General features: G+C 46.9%; 1 protein-coding gene across 4 annotated transcripts in view; it reads left to right on the forward strand.

Moving 5' to 3' along the window:
* Positions 1–20,542, forward strand: part of LARGE1 (LARGE xylosyl- and glucuronyltransferase 1) — a 609,925-nt gene that overhangs the window by 35,638 nt on the left and 553,745 nt on the right. Inside the window, exon 1 of one of the 4 annotated variants that reach the window (XM_070370201.1) lies at positions 15,244–15,368. The exons of the other annotated variants lie outside the window; for them this stretch is intronic. The gene's annotated coding sequence lies outside the window, so the exon portion shown is untranslated. Of the gene's footprint in view, positions 1–15,243; positions 15,369–20,542 lie in introns of those variants that run through there. 4 annotated transcript variants of the gene reach the window in all.

Raw genomic sequence — 20,542 nt, forward strand, 5'->3', positions numbered from 1 at the left:
GCTCTTTAATGCCAACAGAGGAAAGGGGTCCCGGGTACGTGTATGGAGACCCAGGCCTGTGTCTTTTGCAAATATACAAGTGCTTTCTTTAAAGTGATGTGTTGCCCAGGCTGAAGGGACAGCAGGTCAATGATGACTAGTTGATGGGAGGAAACCCATGTGGATTAAGGCCCATTCTGTGGGCTCAGTTCCTGCCCTCATGGGTCTTAAGCTCTGGTTGTGATGGAGAGAGGTGGTGCGATGAGCAGAGACCACCCTGTGGCAGTTGTTCAGTCGCTGAGTCACGTCCGACTCTGCAGCAAGCTGGTCTTCCCTGTCCTTCACTGTCTCCTGGAGTTTGCTCAAACTCATGACCATTGAGTCAGTGATGCCATCCAACCATCTCATCCTCTGTCGTCCCCTTCTCCTCCTGCCCTCAATCTTTCCCAGCATCAGGGTCCTTTCCAGTGAGTCAGCTCTTCACATCAGGTGGCCAAAGTACTGAAGTTTCAGCTTCAGCATCAGTCCTTCCAATGAATATCCAGAGTTGATTTCCTTTAGGATGGACTGGTCTTTCATTCAAATCTTAATTTTTTTTTATTCGTTCGCACAGATATTTATTGAATCCTATGTGTGAGTCACTGCTCTTGCACAATGGATCTATTAATAAACTGAGTGGTAGAGGGCCCTATCCTCAGGGAGCTCATCTTCTAGTTGAGGGAGGGATGTGTGTGTGTGTGTGCATGTGTGTGTTTATGGTGGTGGTGGCTAGAGTTTGCAGGTTTAAGTTGGTCACAAAGGGATTCTCAGAGAAGGTGATTTGAGCAGACACCTGAGAAGGTGAAGAGATGAGTCATCTGGAGACATCTGGGGGAAGAGCTAAAGCTGAGGTAAGTGCAAAGGCCCTGAGACCACTTCTCAGTTGCTGACTGAGAGACCACAAGGCTGTCACATGGCTGCAAGGGAGGGAGCAGGTCCTGGAGGATGAGGTCCCAGGGGAATGGGGCTCAGTTCAGGACTTGTCTGTGGCTCAGCCGGTTAAGAATCCACCTGCAGTGCAGGAGATTTGGGTTCGATCCTGGGTGGGAAGGATCCCCTGGAGGAGGGCATGACTCTCCACTCCAGTGTTCTTGCCTAGAGAATCCCATGGACAGGAGCCCAGCAGGCTACAGTCCATGGGATTGTAGAGTCAGACACAACTGCGTGACTAACAGGTGTAAGCCCTTGAGGGCCGGGGTCAGTGGATCATCACAGGCACTGGTACCTCTCCTATGTTGAGAGTTGCCCATCAGGAGCAAAGATGAGGAGGGGTGCCATGTAGGAGGGGCTTCAATTCAGGCAGCACTGAGGATGACCCGGCTAGGGTGACACTGGTAGAAGGCGTTGAAAAATGTTGGTTCTGGGTCTCTCTGGCTTACATCTCTGCTATCCTGGGCGGGCCACTCAGTGTCATTGACTTTCCATTTTCTCTATGCTGCAGCAGAGTTAATAAAACCTGCCTAGTCAGAAAAAAAAAAACAAATATTGTACATTAATGCATATATATGACATCTAGAAAGATGGTAGGAAGAACCTATTTGCAGGGCAGCAGTGGAGACAGCCACAGAGAATGGGCTTGTGTGCATAGTAGGGGAAAGAGAGGGTGGGACGAATTGAAAGAGAGCACGGAAACGTACATTACCGTATGTAAAATAGACAGCCAGTAGGAATTTGCTGTTAAGAGGCAGGAAGCTCAAACCCACCAGGTGCTCTGTGACAGCCTAGAGGGGTGGGATGGGGTAGGAGGTGGGAGGGAGGGTCAAGAGGGAGAGGACATATGTATACCTATGGTTGATGCATGTTGATGTATGGCAGAAACCAACACAGTATTGTAAAGCAATTACCCTCCAATTAAAAATAAATTTAAAAAGAGAAACCCTGCTGCACAGGGTGGTTACAAGGTATCAGCCAAGCATTGGCCTGGCTCTGGAGGGGTCCTGCCCTTATGTCGATGGTGCTGGAGGTTCATGTGTCACTGCTTCCATCACATCACAGGGAAAGGCTCTTATGTGGCTGAGGCTGCTGAAGCATGAAAACTTCATGCTGCGCAGGCTCCTCCAGCGTTGGCGGCCGGGGAGACCTTTAGAAAAGTTCTAACCTGACCTTCTCGTGTTATTGATTCGGAAACTGGGGCCCAAAGTGATGAGTTTTCCCATTTTCCACATAATTTGTCCAGCCGTATGTCGCATCTCACAGCCCCTGTGGATTTGTGAGGAGGCCGGTGACTTGTGGTCCAGTGTGAAGAAAATTGGATTATGGAGTGATAAATTAAAAAGAGTGCTCTATCTATCTGTCGAACTCCCTGTAACTTTGGGTTCCTGGAGTTCAAGGTAATCCTAGAAAAGAAAGTAGAAGAAGGGTGGAAGAAAATAAAAGTTTGAGTTCCGGTTTGTAAGCAGGGAATACACTCCTGTTGGTGCAAGACTGAATCTCAGGAATTTCCTACAGATGCTGGAGTGGGGTAGTTAAGTGCATTTGATTGCTCTGAAGAATGTGTGGAACTTGGAATTTGAAAAGTGCTTTATTTACCCTTTGTTAATTACTTTATATGACTAGGTCAACACTGCTGTTCAACAGGAGACCCCATGCTTTCCTTGCAGAATTCATCCTGGGTGTTTTTCCTACACTCTAACCATGATTCCTGCTGGGAAGTCCCCTGACCCCTTTCAGGGGTGCTAGTGGCCTGGCCAGTCTGGAGAGAAGCTGGGCCAGCTTTAGACACAGGTTCACTTGCATGAGGTCATAGGCCTTCGTCATGATGCAGATGGACAAGGAGTACGGAGGAACAGAGGCGGTCTTTTTTAAAAAAAATGTTTTTATTTTTGGTGGCTCTGGGTCTCTGTTGCTTTGTGCAGGCTTTCTTTAGTTGCATTGAGCAGGGGCTCCTCTTCTTACAGTACACAGGCTTATTGCAGTAGCTTCTCTTGTTGCGGAACACAGGCTCTAGGGTGCCTGGGCTTCAGCAGTTGCGGCACACAGGCTGAATAGTTGTGGAGCATGGGTTTAGTTGCCCTGAGGCATGTGGAATCTTCCTGGACCAGGGATTGAACCAATGTCCCCTTCATTGGTAGGCAGATTCTTAACCCACTAGACCACCAGGGAAGTCCCAGGGGCAGTCTTGCTGGTGCAGAAATAGCGTTTGCACCTGCTCTCCGAATGTGCTGGGGTTGACTTTGCTCCATGTCATGAGCCCATTCTGGTTGTTAAACCCTGAGGGCTTTTGCAGCATCAGTCCTGGAGAACAGGCCCCAGAGGTCAGCATCCTGTCCACCCACAGGAGAGCGATCCTCGACTTCAGCTCTCTATTTCATCCACAGCCCTTTAACCCCTGTAACAATGTGATGAAACTTGTTTCCTAAACCCTCCAGGTTCAACCAGGATGAGATCGACTTGGTAGATGGGTTCTTCTCCGAACGGGATCCATGGGGTCTGAAATCTGTATATTCTGGGAGAGGGAGATGGTATTTCAACAATACTTTTTAATTAGGGGCTTATATTTTGAGGATAAACAATGAAACAAAACCTCCCTGTGATTCTTGGCTGAACTCATTTGCAATGGAAATGTAGTCTCATAAAACTAGACCTGTGCTTTTTTACCAACTTCCTGCTCTTCTTTTAAAGGGTCAGTTTATTACCCACGTTTGGAAGATTTGATAATCCTAATTGTTTGACCTTCCATTTCTCAAATCCCTCTCTAGGTGGTGAGGCTTAGGTCAGCCTTCCCCCGCAGATGCTCATCTTGCCTTTCAATTCTCTACCTGCTCATTCGAGAGAGCGCCAGAGTGACTTCACCTGGCAACATAGCACGGGGCTCCTGGGCCGCTGCAGGCTCTGAGCGGCTCGCTCGTTACGCGGGACTGTAAGCCATGTGGCGCGTCTGCTGTGCAGCACTGCTTTTCCGGTCCCAGGGGGCTGGTAACTATGCTTCTGGAAACCTGGTACACGGAGGCATCTGGAATGTCAGCCTCTCCATATGGGAGCCTGTCAGGGCCTGTCATCAGGAGTCGGCCCAGCGGCCTCTGTGGCATCTTTATTGAATGTTTAAAAAAAAAAAAAAAGCACTACTTATAAAGTGAAAGGGGACAATTTGGAAGGGTAACATTCATCCTTTGCAAGCAGAAGCCTGAAAAGTGCATTCTCGTGTATAGGAAATCCCTCCCTCTTCCTTTGGTCCTTGTGCTTCTGTGTTTCCTGCCCGCCACACGAGACACAGCAGGCAGGAGTGAAGGACAGGGAAAATACCTGCCTCCAACACCTGTGTTCTAAGACGGGCCAAAAATGTTCCGATGAAAAATGTTCTAGAGTTGGAAAGCAAGATCTCGAGGGAGTCAGATGAAAACATCTTAAGGTGTGACAACTAGAAGGGTGGATAAACCTTTTCGGCACAGGAAAGAAAACGTCGATTGCATGAAGCTGCCTGCTTCACTGAAGTGACTGGCAGGTGGCTGGCAGGTCTGGGGGAGTGAACCAGGCCATATGTAAGAGGCAGGAGTGTGACCATCAAGTCTTGGGTGGCAGGGACTCTGCAGGACTCCTGCAGTGATGATGAGTGAGTCTGGATCTTAGCTCTGTCTCATCCAGCTGGGTGACCCTGGGCAAGTCTGTAGCATATTTCTCCATTGAGCCTCAGTTTCCTTATCTGAATGCTGGCATAATAACAGGAATCTCATAGGATGGTGAAAGGACTCAGACAAACAAGTACATCAGAGTTCACTCAGGTACCTACCTGCTGTATGGAAGCTATGCATGGCTGAGATTTTGATCAAGACTGTTCTTCCATCTAATCTGACTCAGACCCAAAGGTTCTGAAAAACATGGCAGTCGCACAAGATCCAAAAGACTGTGATATCATTCCTTTTGCTTCAGCTTACACCTTGTTTTCTTGGCCATCCAGAAATGCTTTCATGTTAGCGTGGGTGGGCAAAATTTGGAGTGCTTGATTAACCCTGCAATTAATAAAAGTGGAGAGGTGACAATTGGTGTTACCGAGCTACAATCGAAAGCATTGCACTTGGCCTTTCTCCATGCAAACAGATTGGTGGAGAAGCCGCCCGTGGGGAAGAACATCAGAATGCAGAAAAGGGAAGCTGGTTGGCAAGAGGGATGCAGAACAAAAACCAGGGTGTCAAGACAGGTTGGTTGATTATTTCATTCAATCAACAGATTATTTATTGAGTACTTCCTATGTGCCTGATACTGTGCCAGGAACTGAAACTGTACATATGGACAAGGTAAGGCTTCTCTGAAGAGGCTCAGGCTGTTGTGGAGGTAATAGACATGTAAGCAATGAACTCTAACACTTAGTGGTAAGTGCAAGATTTGTTGTTGTCGTTTAGTCACTAAGCTGTGTCCGACTCTTTTGTGACCCTGTGGACTGTGGCCCACCAGGCTTCTCCGTCCATGGAATTTTCCAGGCAAGAATACTGGAGCAGGTTTACATTTCCTTCTCCAGGGGAATCTTCCTGACTCAGATGGAACCCAGGTCCCTTCATTGGCAGGCAGTTTCTTTACCACTGAGACACCTGGGATAGATGAAGTTTAAAGCTCATGGGTGATCAAAGAAAGGAGTGATTGGGTTTATGAAAGAGGAGAGAGATTTTTGACTTTACAGAAAATGTGGTTTGAGCCAGACCTTGCTGAGGATGAGGGGGCATTCTAAGCCAGGGGACCATAGGAGCAAAGACTCGGGAGGTGTGAAGCAGGGATTCATCGTTGTTAACGAGCACTGGGATGGAATTCCAGCTCTGCCACTTCCTAGCTGGGTGACTGGGCAGATCACTGAGCCTTCCTGGGAGTTTGTTTGCTCATCTGTAAAATGGGCATAAAGAATCCAGGTCTCAGGGGGTACAGAGAGGATTCATTCTTAGTTTGTGTAAGGCACAGCTGATCCAAAGTGACCCCTCTGGTAGCAGTTAGAGCCCTGCAGCGGCTCGAGTTCCTTGAGTGATTCCGAGTAAGAAGTAGCCAAGACTGGACTTGTCATTTGACACCTGATCTGGAATGCAAAAGTAGGAAGTCAAGAAACACCTGGAGTTACAGGCAAATTTGGCCTTGGAATATGGAATGAAGCAGGGCAAAGACTAATAGAGTTTTGCCAAGAAAATGCACTGGTCATAGCAAACACCCTCTTCCAACAACACAAGAGAAGACTCTACACATGGACATCACCAGATGGTCAACACCGAAATCAGATTGATTATATTCTTTGCAGCAAAAGATGGAGAAGCTCTATACAGTCAGCAAAAACAAGACCAGGAGCTGACTGTGGCTCAGACCATGAACTCCTTATTGCCAAATTCAGACTTAAATTGAAGAAAGTAGGGAAAACCACTAGACCATTCAGGTATGACCTAAATCAAATCCCTTATGATTATACAGGGAAAGTGAGAAATAGATTTAAGGGACTAGATCTGATAGATAGAGTGCCTGATGAACTATGGAATGAGGTTCGTGACATTGTACAGGAGACAGGGATCAAGACCATTCCCATGGAAAAGAAATGCAAAAAAGCAAAATGGCTGTCTGGGGAGGCCTTACAAATAGCTCTGAAAAGAAGAGAAGTGAAAAGCAAAGGAGAAAATGAAAGATATAAACATCTGAATGCAGAGTTCCAAAGAATAGCAAGAAGACATGAGAAAGCCTTCTTCAGTGATCAATGCAAAGAAATAGAGGAAAACAACAGAATGGGAAAGACTAGGGATCTCTTCAGGAAAATCAGAGATACCAAAGGAACATTTCATGCAAAGATGAGCTCAATAAAGGACAGAAATGGTATGGACCTAACAGAAGCAGAAGATATTAAGAAGAGATGGCAAGAATACACATAAGAATTGTACAAAAAGATCTTCACAACCCAGATAATCACGATGGTGAGATCACTGACCTAGAGCCAGACATCCTGGAATGTGAAGTCAAGTGGGCCTTAGAAAGCATCACTACGAACAAAGCTAGTGGAGGTGATGGAATTCCAGTTGAGCTACTTCAAATTCTGAAAGATGATGCTGTGAAAGTGCTGCACTCAATATGCCAGCAAATTTGGAAAACTCAGCAGTGGCCACAGGACTGGAAAAGGTCAGTTTTCATTCCAATCCCAAAGAAAGGCAATGCCAAAGAATGCTCAAACTCCTGCACAATTGCACTCATCTCACATGCTAGTAAAGTAATGCTCAAAATTCTCCAAGCCAGGCTTCAGCTATATGTGAACCATGAACTTCCTGATGTTCAAGCTGGTTTTAGAAAAGGCAGAGGAACCAGAGATCAAATTGCCAACATCCGCTGGATCATAGAAAAAGCAAGAGAGTTCCAGAAAAACATCTATTTCTGCTTTATTGACTATGCCAAAGCCTTTGACTGTGTGGATCACAATAAACTGTGGAAAATTCTGAAAGAGATGGGAATACCAGACCACCTGATCTGCCTCTTGAGAAATTTGTATGCAGGTCAGGAAGCAACAGTTAGAACTGGACATGGAACAACAGACTGGTTCCAAATAGGAAAAGGAGTACGTCAAGGCTGTATATTGTCACCCTGCTTATTTAACTTCTATGCAGAGTACATCATGAGAAACGCTGGACTGGAAGAAACACAAACTGGAATCAAGATTGCCAGGAGAAATATCAATAACCTCAGATATGCAGATGACACCACCCTTATGGCAGAAAGTGAAGAGGAACTCAAAAGCCTCTTGATGAAAGTAAAAGTGGAGAGTGAAAAAGTTGGCTTAAAGCTCAACATTCAGAAAACGAAGATCATGGCATCCAGTTCCACCACTTCATGGGAAATAGATGGGGAAACAGTGGAAACAGTGTCAGACTTTATTTTTGTGGGCTCCAAAATCACTACAGATGGTGACTGCAGCCGTGAAATTAAAAGACGCTTACTCCTTGGAAGGAAAGTTATGACCAACCTAGATAGCATATTCAAAAGCAGAGACATTACTTTGCCAACAAAGGTGTGTCTAGTCAAGGCTATGGTTTTTCCTGTGGTCATGTATGGATGTGAGAGTTGGACTGTGAAGAAGGCTGAGTGCCGAAGAATTGATGCTTTTGAACTGTATTGTTGGAGAAGACTCTTGAGAGTCCTTTGGACTGCAAGGAGATTCAACCAGTCCATTCTGAAGGAGATCAGCCCTGGGATTTCTTTGGAAGGAATGATGCTAAAGCTGAAACTCCAGTACTTTGGCCACCTCATGCGAAGAGTTGACTCATTGGAAAAGACTCTGATGCTGGGAGGGATTGGGGGCAGGAGGAGAAGGGGATGATAGAGGATGAGATGGCTGGATGGCATCACTGACTCGATGGATGTGAGTCTCAGTGAACCGGGAGTTGGTGATGGACAGGGAGGCCTGGCGTGCTGCGATTCATGGGGTCGCAAAGAGTCGGACACGACTGAGCAACTGATCTGATCTGACGGCCTGGTATCAAAAGTGTGAGAACATCTCACATTCTAATCTTACCTCTGCAAATGCTCACTCACACCCTGGTTAAGCCACGTTCCTCCTTGCCCCCCTCGAGGTACCAGTCTTACCCTTTAAAACACAGCTACCCACTGGGGGTCCTGGTGAAAAGTAACAGACAGTTTATTCTTTCCTGGGGTGACTGTGTGGAGAGACCAGCATCTCGAAGAGATCAGTGTCTCGAGATTTGGAGACAGGACTGAAATAGAGTCAAGAGCTCGGTTCAGCACCTCTCTGGACCTGGAGTCGAATTCTGGCTCTTCCGTTGGTCAGCCTCATGGCCTTAGGCAGCTCACTTCATCTCTCTCAGGCTCAGTTTCTACATCCATGGAACTTGGTCTAAAATATATTTCTGTATCGAGAGGAGACATCTATCTTAAGAACTGGGATGAAAATTCCTTTGAAAGAGAAAACTGCCTTTGTGTATGAAGACATGTTGATAAGCTGAAACAGTGCTGCACAATAGAAATACGTATCAGGTCACATATGAGATTTTAAATTTTCCAGTAGTCATATTAAAAAAAAGAGTAAAAAGAAATAGGTGAAGTTAATTTTAGTAATATGTCAATATAGCCAAAGTATATTAAAAAAATTCTTGAGATATTTTAACTCTTCATTTCATACAAAGTCTTTGAAATCCGGTGTATGTTTTACATGTATAGCGCAATTCAGTTGATCAGTAGCCACATGTAGTTACGGCTACTGTACTGGACAGTGTCCACGTTGGTAAAAACCAAAGCCAAAGGTAAAGTGGTTCCACAGAGAAAGTGAATTTCCATCCTCCCTCTATCCCCATCCGCATCCCTTCTCTGTGTCTCTCTCTCCCTTATTTGGGTCCCCTTTCTGAGAAGGTAAATGACTTGTGAATGCTCTGGGTTGGTAGGGTTTCATGGGAAAAGAAGACAGGTAAATTTCATGGACAGATGTAGCAAAAGACACAGCTCACTGGGAATTCGCAGAAATTAACGAAAACAGCCAGAGTGCATTAAGTGCCTACTATATGCCAAGCACTGCTCTAAACATTTTACTGCCTCGTCTTATATAATTCTCTCAGAACCCTGAGGGGGAGTCATTACTCCCATTTTCAAAAAGAGAACACTGAGGGTTAGAGAGGTTAAAGAGCTTCACCTAGAGATGATACATGTGCATCAGAGCTCTGCTGTGCTAGATGCCTCAGAAAACCTTGGAGGGAAAAAAAATCATAACGAGACTCTTGGCTTCCAATAGGCATGGACTGGGAGGGAGGGCTGCAGCTGAGAAAGCCCCAGGAATCATATGGAGGCACCTGAAAGGAAGCCTTTATGAAAGAAGGAGCATTCTTAGTCTTCTTCTTGTCCGGGCCCATGCCTGGCCCACAGTAGCTGCTCAGTGAACATTTGTGCAAGCCAGTGAGGATGGTTTGGCATCACTGGCTGGGACGGCCCTAAATCCACTGGGGGTGGGGGGTCTACAGATGCCACTGGGTCATTATGGGATGGCTTTATGAATAATTTGCCATGGAATTAAAAGATGCTTGCTTCTTGGAAGAAAAGCTATGACAAACCTAGGCAACATATTAAAAAGCAGAGACATTACTTTGCCAACAAAGGTCCATTTAGTCAAAGCTATGGTTTTTCCAGTAGTCATGTGTGGCTGTGAGAATTGGACTCTAAAGAAAGCTGAGCACCAAAGAATTGATGCTTTTGAACTGTGGTGTTGGAGAAGACTCTTGAGAGTCCCTTGGACTGCCAGGAGATCCAACCAGTCAATCCTAAAGGAGATCAAAGCAGTCAATTGTAAAGGAAATCAGTCCTGAATATTCATTGGAAGGACTGATGCTGAAGCTGAAACTCCAATACTTTGTCCACCTGATGCACAGAACTGACTCTTTGGAAAAGACCCTGATGCTGGGAAAGATTGAAGGCAGAAGAAGGGGACAACAGAGGATGAGATGTTTGGATGGCACCACCAACTCGACAGACATGAGTTTGAGGAAGGTCCGGGAGTTGGTGATGGACAGGGAAGCCTGGCGTGCTGCAGTCCATGGGTTTGCAAAGAGGTGGACACAACTGAGAGACTGAACTGAACTGAGCTTGTGATAAGCCCTGGGGGAAGGGGCCCACGTGGCAAGGTAACTGGCATGTTCAGATCCAGGTTCATTCTTCGAGCTTAGGTCAAAGGCTGGTTTATACATCCCTCCCAAAGCTTTGTTTGTTTGTTTGTTCTCATAAATTCTAAAAATTGAACATATTCTACAATATTGTTTATTCTACAAGCAGCAAAGTACAAGAAGCATGCAGTGTGAAGCTTGGCATATTTTTACAAAGGGAGTCCACCTTTATAACCAGCTCCCATATCAAGAAGTAGGACTTTACCAGTACCCCTGGGCACCTGCCCCTCCTACCCCCTGCCCTGGCCCTCCTCTCTGCCTCCTTGCCCCTCGCAAAGGTGCTTGCCCTCCTGGTTTCTGATTTAATGGACTATCTTTTTGTGCCCACGCCTTTCAGTGAATTCTGAATATTGTAGTTATGGGGTTCATGGTCTCCAGGGTTGGGGTTCTAGGCTGGTTGTCCTGTCCATTGCATAGATGAGAATGACTCAGAGGCTGTGCAGCTTGTCTGGGTCTCATGGCTTAAGAATATGTCAGTGATTCAGACTCAGAGCTGTGGTGTGCCAAAGTCCATGCTCTTGACCACCCCCTGGGTTTTCTTCTCTGACGTTTTGCCTACAGTCCGGAGGTTAGGATGCTCAGGTTGAGATTGCTGGATTTCACAATATCCGGGTGTGGCTACCATGGTGCTGTACTGTATTTGTCCTGAAGGCATTCTTCCAGGCCCATGGGGACAAAAGGCCCCACCTCCCCTGCCAGAATGACTTGGCTGGTGGAGCCCATCCTGGGTGGGACTGTAGGAGGTATCAGCATTTGTAGCAGGGAGGGTTGTTCCTTGTGGCCCCATGCTTCCCATCTCCCCTTGCTGCTGACAAATGTGCTCAGGCTCTGGTGGGAGAAGCTTTCAATTAAACAAACAGCTCCCTCCCACTGCAGTGGAAGGACTGTGTGCTGCCAAGTTCAGGCTGAAGGCGCTGGTCGGCTCTGGGGGCACAGCTGGGGCTGCTGCCCAGAGCATGATGGATTTCAACACCAGTCAACGCTTGCTCAGGATGAAGCCAGGGGAGGGCAGTCCCTGTCCAGCTTGCAGGCCCCTGGGAATGGTCGGAGGTAGGCCTATCTGTGTCAGGCTGGGGAGCTTTCCTCTCTGTATGGAGTCGCCTTCTGCCCCCACCGCTTCCCATTCGAGAGTGACAGGTGGTGGCTGTCATTCTGCAGTTGGCCCTGGCCACGGAGAGATTTGCCAACAATTCTAGAGTGCAGATACCCCCAGCCTCTCCAGCTCAGAGAGTGCAGCCTGACCCATGAAGCTGTGCGTAGGCAGGCAGTTTCCTGAGCCCAGCTTTCTTTCCAACAGGATGGGAATGGATAGCCGGCAGAAACATAAGCGATTACACTAGGTTTTGTGCCCCTAGGATGGAAATTTAATTCAAAAAGGCAAAATAAAAAATCACCCCCCTGGAGGCAGTGGTGTTTATAGAAATAAAGACAGTGTATTATGATAATCCTAGCGACTGAGCTGTTGAACAACTTACTCTCTGCTGTCCACTGAGCCTAACGTCAGAGACTGGACAGTGTAGGTCTGGAGCCAGACTGTCTAGAAGTGGAGTCTAAATCCTCAGCTCAGCTGTGTGACCTTGGGCAAGTCTCTGTCCGTCTGTGAAATGGGACCATAACAGTCCCCAGTGAGGGTTATTGTGTTAATGAATTAATCCATGTTAGACACTTACTGTCTGACATGTTGACATCTCAGTAAATGTTCACATAACAATGATGAAGCACCAATACTTTGGCTACCTGATGTGAGGAGCTGACTCATTGGAAAAGACCCTGATGCTGGGAAAGATTGAAGGTAGGAGGGAAAAGGCTGGATGGCATCACTGACTCAATGGATATGAGTTTGAGCAAACTCTGGGAGGTGGTGAAGGACAGGGAAGCCTGGCTCATGCTCCAGTCCATGGGTCGGTCACAAAGAGTCAGACACTTAGCAACTGAACAACAGCAAATAATGATGAGGATGTGTATAGGGTCAATATCAGGTATTCTGGGTGGGTTAGTGGGCTTCCCAGGTGGTAAAGAACCCACCTGACGGTTCAGGAGGTATAGGAGACACTGGTTCAGCCCCTGGGTCAGGAAGATCCCCTAGAGGAGGAAATGGCAACCCACTCCAGTATTCTTGCCTAGAGAATCCCATGGACAGAGGAGCCTGGCAGGCTACAGTCCTTGGGATCTCAGAGAGTCAAAAACAACTGAGATGGCTTAGTATTCTTAGTTTACCCACTAAGAAACTGAGGCACAGACAGGCTGGGTTCCTGGCCCTGTAGCGGAGGTGGGATTTGAACCCAGAGCTGCCTGATGGCATGCTTTCCAATGAATGGTGATCAAAGTCTTGATTGGTTTATTTAGGATTTATTGCCTAAAGAGTGAATGTATTTCAGAACAGCCTCCCTCACCAAAATTGTTCCAGTAGAAACAGGATGAGTTCTATTTTATGACTCTTTTAAAATAATAAACATAACTATGTCTGTTAAGGGCTTCCCTGGTGGCTCAGATGGTAAAAAATCTGCCTGTAATGTGGGAGACCCAGGTTCAATCGGGAAGATCCCTTGGAAAAGGGATGGCTATCCACTCTGGTATTCTTACCTGGAGAATTCCATGGACAGAGGAGACTTGCAGGACGCAGTCCATGGGATCGCAAAGAATCGGGCACGGACACGACTGAGCTACTAACACAAACAATGTCCGTTAAGCGCATTGGCCCATTCCAGCCTCTACATCTCTGTCGCCTTATTGTTTGGGCCATGTCCTCTGTGCAAAAGTTTTGAGATCAGATCCAGTTAGAGGTGCTGCTTTTCTCAGCAAGGCTGTCGGCCGTGCTCCTGAAAGACAAGCTGCCTTGGTGTGTGGGGGCCCTCGTGGTGGCATCTTTGGAGCCGGGGTTCCTGCTCTTTCATCTGTGTCAATGCTGTGTGTCCTTCATGGGAAATATGCCCGTCACCCCAGCTGGCTGTCCCTCTTGTGGCCTGCCCGTGGTGTCTGTATCAGCTCTCACAAAGGCCCAAATCATCGAGGAAAGATGAGGTTTGGGGTTTAACAAAGGTAGGACAGCACAGTGCAGTCTGCGGAAATAATGTACAAAAATTTTCTCATTTAAGTTCTCTGAGCAGAGGTGGGAACACAGAGGACCGGAGGAGAGGCATAAGAGGGGTGGGAGAGAGAGAAAAAATACAGGATGGAATAGGGGGTGGGGACGAACTCTCGGGGTGGGAGAGTGAGAGGGGAGGGCAGGGGCAGGAGTGGAGTTGGAGGAGGAGGCGGGTACAGTGGGTGATTTGAACTTGGATTTTTGTGACATGAGCAGGACGGGGCGAGACCTTGCAGGAGGCAGATGCTCAGCCTGGTGGGAGCCGGGAGAGGAATGTGAGATGCAGCCGTGGGAGGGTGAAGAATGCGAGTCGATAGGAGAAAGGCTCTACAAGTTTGTTTTTTTAATTAATTTTTAAAAAATTGAACCATAGTTGATTTACAAGGTTGTTGTTAACAACAAAGTGATTCGATTATACACATAGATACGTTTGTTTAATGTTCTTTTCTATTGTGGTTGATCATAGTAATTTTTTTTTTTGTTAGAGATTTTCTTGGTTTATTAAATTTTTATTTATTTATTATTTTTGGCTGTGCTGGATCTTCAGCATGATGCTTGGGTTTCTCATTGTGGTGGCTTCTCGTTGCAGAGCAGGGGCTCCAGGCGCGTGGGTTTCAGTGGTTGCAGCACTTGGGCTCGGTAGTGGGGGCACACGGGCCCAGTTTCTTTGTGGCATGTGGTATCTTCCCAGAACAGGGATCGAACCCGTGTCCCCTGCATTGGCAGGAGGATTCTTATCCACTGCGCCACCAGGGAAGTCCCATATCATAGGATATTGAATATGGTACTCTGTGCTGTACAGTAGGACCTGTTGGTTTATCCATTCTCTCTATGAAAGCTCACATCTGCTGACCCCAATTTCCTACTCCATTCTTCCCCCAGCCCCCTCCCCTTGGTAACCACCAGTATATTCTTTATGTCCATGATTACTATTTTTATTTTGAAAGATGCTTACTCAAATTTATTTTTATTTGTTTATTTTTTGGCCATGCTGTGCCGTATGTGGGATCTTAGTTCCCCCACCAGGATTGAACCCATGCTCCTAGCAGTGGAAGCAAGGACTGTTAACCACTGGACTGCCAGGGAAGTCCCTCTATGTCTGTGATTCTGTTTCTGTTTCATAGATAGTTTCATTTGTAACTGGCTGGCGGAGGCCCACTGTTGGCCACAAAACTAATAGGTGGCAGTTTCCTAATCCTGACCTACTGCTCCTCAGCCTTGTTGCCTCTCTGGCCAGAGGGCAACAAGCTCACTGAGCTGGGTCTGCTGGGTGGTTCGGTCGGGATGTGTGCAGCATTGCCCTCCCACATCAGAGCTTCCTGGGGATGCCAGGCCCCGGGGCCGGAGCAGGCACTGTTTGACCTCTTTCAGCAGAGACCACACCAGTGAACCTCACGGTGCTTTGTTAGTCGGGGGACAGCTCAAGCTGATGGAGGCGTGCCTCTGTTGTGCAATGCTCATGCCAGGGGTTAAAAAAAGAAATACTCATGTAGATCCAAGGGCTTTTTGTAAGCAGTGCAGAAATAATAAACCCAAGCACAGAGTCCAGCCACTTCAGGCTCGAGGTTGCACGTCCTTTAGGGCCAGGAGATCAACGAGGCTGCCAGAGGCGGTTGACTCTGAACCCTTCTGGGGGGCAGCTTCCCCAGCGCAGGGCAGAGGTGAGTGGGCATGTTTTCTGTTCATAGGATCCGATTTTAGTGGAAGGGGCTTGTTTGTTTACTTGGTGAGACCAATGCCACGGCTCTGTACTGTGGCCCCAGAACCACTCCAGTTGGGCAGCTTCTGGTGTGAGCGGGGCCTGGCCTCACTGTGCCCAAGTGTCACGTATTGTCCTCACAGTCCATGAGAACTCGCTTAACCAATGTGGAAATTCAGGCCCAGGCTGTAAATGACTTGCCCAAAGCTTATGTGCAGCTTTGGTGGCAGTGATGGTGATGATGATGGTGAGGATAAAGGAATAGGATCGTCAGGTTCGCTGATGGTGAAGACTGTGTTCATTCAACACTGTCGTGGCTAACGTGGATTGCGTGTCTGTGCTCTGTAACATCCCACTGGTGCTAGGAACGCCTATCAGGCAGATTCTCTGTGTCCTGTTTACAGTGCAGATAGCAGAGGTCTGGGTCAAGTCAGAGCCTGCAGTCTTTCTGCTAATCCACCTGCAAAGTGATGGCTGTGCCAGCTTGCTGAGTGTGGTGTGACCCTGTGGGTGGGTGAGTGGCCGGCTGAAAATTGGTGGCAGGGCACACCTTTATTCTAGATCTTTCTTCTTTGGCTCCCAGGAACCCATGTCCCCGGCTTCCTGGCATACCTTCCACCGCCTGTGTCCCCATCCCTTTTTCCAGGGCTGTGTCCTCCTCCATTGTTGGTAGAAATAGACTATCTCTACATCTGTTAATCGAGGGGGAGAGAGTTTAGCCGAGGACTTCCCTGGTGGCTCAGTTGTAAAGAACCCACCTGCCAATGTAGGAAACTTGGGTTCGATCCCTGGGTCACAAAGATCCCCTGGAGTAGGAAATGGCAACTCACTCCAGTATTCTTGCCTGGGAAATCCCATGGACTGAGAAGCCTGAAGGGCTTTAGTCCATGGGTTTGCAAAAGAGTCTTACATGACTGAGCAGCTAAACAACAGTTTAGCTGAATTAACACTAACCATCACTGGTTATCTATTAACTTCAGTTATTCAAGGCTCTGGCCCTAAAAGTATTTTTTCTGAAGATGACCAATTACTTCTGTTCCTTTCGTTATGGATGAGAAGTCACAAACAATGATTATTGCTGAATATCTTGTTGGTCACCTGTGGGCTTCCCAGAGATGCTAGTGGTAAAGAATCTGCCTGGCAATGCAGGCGACCTAAGAGATGTGGGTTTGATCCCTGGGTCAGGAAGATTCCTCTGGAGGAGGGTATGGCAATCCACTCCAGTATTGTTGCATGGAGAATCCCCATGAACAGAAGAGCCTGGTGGGCTACAGTCTGTAGAGTCATAAAGAATCAGACATGCCTGAAGCAACTTGGCATACATGCTCGTGGTTCATGCAGTGAAAAAAATCTAGTATTTAAGGGGAAAGTTGCGTAAAGAAGGCTAGAAAGGAGGAAGGAGGGGGGAAAGAAAGATGGGTGTGTTTGTATGTGTTGGAAAGAGGTAGGGTTAGATTAGCCTTAAAATAAGAATAAAATGCATCTTGAAATTAAAGATGCATTTCAGATGTCACCTGCTCTGAAACCATGAACTAGGTCTTCCAACAGCACCTCTGTTCTGACTTCAGAGTTAAGACTTCTCAGGATACATGGCAATCTGATCATGGGCATGTCCCTCCTGGGCTGGGGTCATGTCATTTATGCTGCCATTACCTGACACTGTACTGGCACATAGTAGGAGCTCATTAAATGTTTACTGAAAAGGCTTAGTACAAAGCTTTGTAAGGGAGAAGCTTCATGTCACTTGGCCTGTTTAGGGCTCCAATAACCTAGTTACTCGTTTCCTGATTTCTGTTGTCCATATGGACCTGGGTCAGCCTCAATTGCTAAAATGAGCTAATTTAAATTTAATTTGAACTCATGGGATGTATGCGAGCCACCGCTCATTTGATTAATTTGTTTGTGTCAGCGGATAAGCATTTTAAGGGGCAGCTCAGTACAGAACATTCTGTTTGGCAGGTGGACGACAAAGTAGAAAGAGGATACATGCGTTGAAACCAGACCACCTGAGTTCAGGTCCAGATTCAATACTCTTCTGGTTTTCAGTGGTTACAGTGGTTAAGAGGACAGATCCTGGGTTTGAGTTTGAATCCTGACTTCACCACTTAAACGCTGTGTGACCTCAGGCAAATTGCCTAACCTCTCTCTGCCTTACTTTTTTTATTCTTCATTAAAGTGGGATAGCTTCATGGGGTTGGTGTAGGACTAGGATTTTTGTGGGGATTAAATGAGTTACTACTCTATGTAAAGCACTTTGCACCATGTTGGTATTTGTTATTGGTAAAATTTGCTTTTGATTAAGCTTCAATGCCCTCATGTGTAAAACCTGACTTTTTAGTACCTAAGTCTTCATCAAAGTGTGATGAGGATTGTATTAGTTTCCTGTGGCTGTTGTAACAAAATATACTAAGTCCTCGACATACAAATGTTCACAGAGAACATTCGTAAGTCCAATTTGTTTGTAAATCCAACAACGTTGGGCTTCCCAGGTGGTAAAGAACTCACCTGCCAGTGCAAGAGACATAAGAGATGCAGGTTCAATCCCTGGATCAGGAAGATCCCCTGGAGGAGAGCATGGCAACCCATTCCAGTACTCTTGCCTGGAGAATCCCTTGGACAGAGATGCCTGATGGGCTGCAGTCCATAGGGTCACACAGAGTCAGACATGACTGAAGCAACTTAGCACACACACAACAAAGTTAGCCTAGGTACCCAAGTAGCACAGTATGCTATACTGTAATAGGTTTATAATACTTTTCATGCAAATAATATGTAAAAACAAAAAAAAAGAAACACTTTTAATCTTACTAATCTTACAGTACAGTATCTTGAAAAGCACAGTAATAAAGTACAATAGCTGGCATACAGGGGCTGGCATTGCCTGAATAGGCAAGAATAGTTACTGACTGGAGGAGCGAGAGGAGGCGGGAGATGGTGGAGCTAAAGGATCATCAGTAGTAGGAAGTGGAGGGCACACTGCAGTGTCACTCATGCCTGATGTTGATGGAATGTACATTTGCATCTTTGAAAGTTTGCAACTTGAAGGTTTGTATGTAGGGGACGAACTAGGTAGCCCCAAAGAAGAGAAATGTATTGTCTGACATTTTGGGAGGCTAAAAATTAAAAATTAAGGTGTGTCACCAGGCCCCAACTCCCTCTAAAACCTGTAGGGTAATCATTCTTGCTTCTTCCTAATGTCCGGTCACTTGCTAACAATCGGATGTTCCTTGGCTTGTAGATATATCACTCTAATCCTCTGTCATCACATGCCTTTCTCTCTGTGTCTGTCTTCACATGGCTGTCTTTTTATAAGGACATCAGTCGTAGTGGTTTGAGGGCCCATTCTCCTTCAGTATGATCTCATCTTCATTACATCTGCAGTGTCACTGTTTCCAAATTAGGTTGAGAGATTGACGGCAAAAGTAGAAGGGGCAGCAGAGGATGAGATGGCAAGATAGCACCACTGACTCAATGGACATGAGTCTGAGCAAACTCCGGGAGACAGTGAAGGACAGAGGAGCCTCGCATGCTGCAGTCCATGGGGTTGCACAGAGTTGGACATGACTTAGTGACTGAAAAACAGCACCACCACCAGGAGTTAGGACTCCATCCTACCTTTTTTGAGCAGACAATTTAGCCCATAATAAGGATGAAATGGGAGAACCAGTAGGGCACTGAGCACAGAACGTTGAACGAAACGGTGTCAGTAAACATTAACTACGGTTGTTCTTAACTGTTACCCTGTCCTCATTGTCATGAGGACCGCCTTTGGCTGGATGGCTTTGGGTGGTTCTCTGGCCATCTTTGAACCCCAGTTTCCTATGTACTAAGTGTGAATAGTGTGGCCCATTGCAGGGTGGCTGAGGTACTCATCTTCCCAGATCTGCATTGTCTCATCTCCGAAATGAGAAGGAGGTAGACCCACGTTCAGGAAGGTCCCCCTGGGCAGCCTGGAGTGAGGGCAAGTGTGTACTGGTGGCTCAGACATACGGGGTCTCCTGTGTTTGCCCCTGCTTATTTCCTGCTGGTGCCTTGTAGCTCAGTGAGGTCAGGCCCCTATGGCCACTGTGCTGTCCAAGAAGCCTCTCCTCTCCCTTTTCATGGGGTCAGGAAGGCTCAGAGATGTCTAGACCTGAGAAGCCTGGGATTCCTCCAGATCCCCAGTTGCTTTGCATTCAGAACAGAAAAAAAAAATTTTTTTTCTTCACTTGGGAGCTGAACAGATTTGCTACAGAGAAGTCTATATCTATGGAAACAGCCCTAATTTTAGCCTTGCTGCACTTAATGCCAACTCTGAGAGTGCAGTGTTGGGTCAGGGCCCAGGGAATGGGGAGGATGAGCAGGCGGAAAGGGTCAGAACGGGTGCAGAGTAGCCAACTGACAAGCAAGATGCTGTGGCAATCTAAGTGGTCCACCGAGGGGCTGGGGTTTTCTTCAAGGAGAAAATGGATCTGAAGAGAAGGGAAGGATGGGCATGTATAAAAATTAGCACTTTGAACTGAGGGATCTCCTCGCCCTCCCCATCCCTATCTGAATTCAGCTTGTCTTCAGCTTGGTTTGAGACCCCTGTTTCCACTCTTGCCCTGAATTTGTACATCTTTTAGAATTCTCTTGAAGCACTTATGGCAGTCCACTTAGTTTTCAGGTAACTCTATGTCGTTGCTGTCCCGCATTTGTTTTTGAGGCCCTCAAGGTCAGCCATGGCCATTGTCCTGTGTGTGTGCTGAGCTTGCCATATAGAAGACATGCAGAAAATACTTAACGGGTGGAAATAGACATGGCTGGTGATTTCTGGGTGACCAGCCAGGCAGCTACTGGAAAGGGGCATTAACCATGTGACTGTTACAAAGTGTACAGAAGCACTTTCAGTGGAAAGAATCCACTTGGATGGAGATAGAAGTTGCTGGGTAATTCTGCTCAGGATATGTTGGGGAAGGCCACAGCAAAACAAGGCCATATCTGGTGGGCATTGAGTGCTGTGGGTGATGGATGACATACATGGAGGCCATTTCAGCAATGCAGACAGAGAGCGTCACTTTCCTTGGGTCAGCCCCATCTTTCCATCCAGGTCAACCCCTAGCAGAAATCACCATAGAATATAAAACAAGGGAAGGTTTCCCAGGTGGCTCAGTGGTA

Source organism: Bos mutus, chromosome 5 (genome assembly GCF_027580195.1).
Source record: "Bos mutus isolate GX-2022 chromosome 5, NWIPB_WYAK_1.1, whole genome shotgun sequence".
Lineage (NCBI taxonomy): Eukaryota > Metazoa > Chordata > Mammalia > Artiodactyla > Bovidae > Bos > Bos mutus.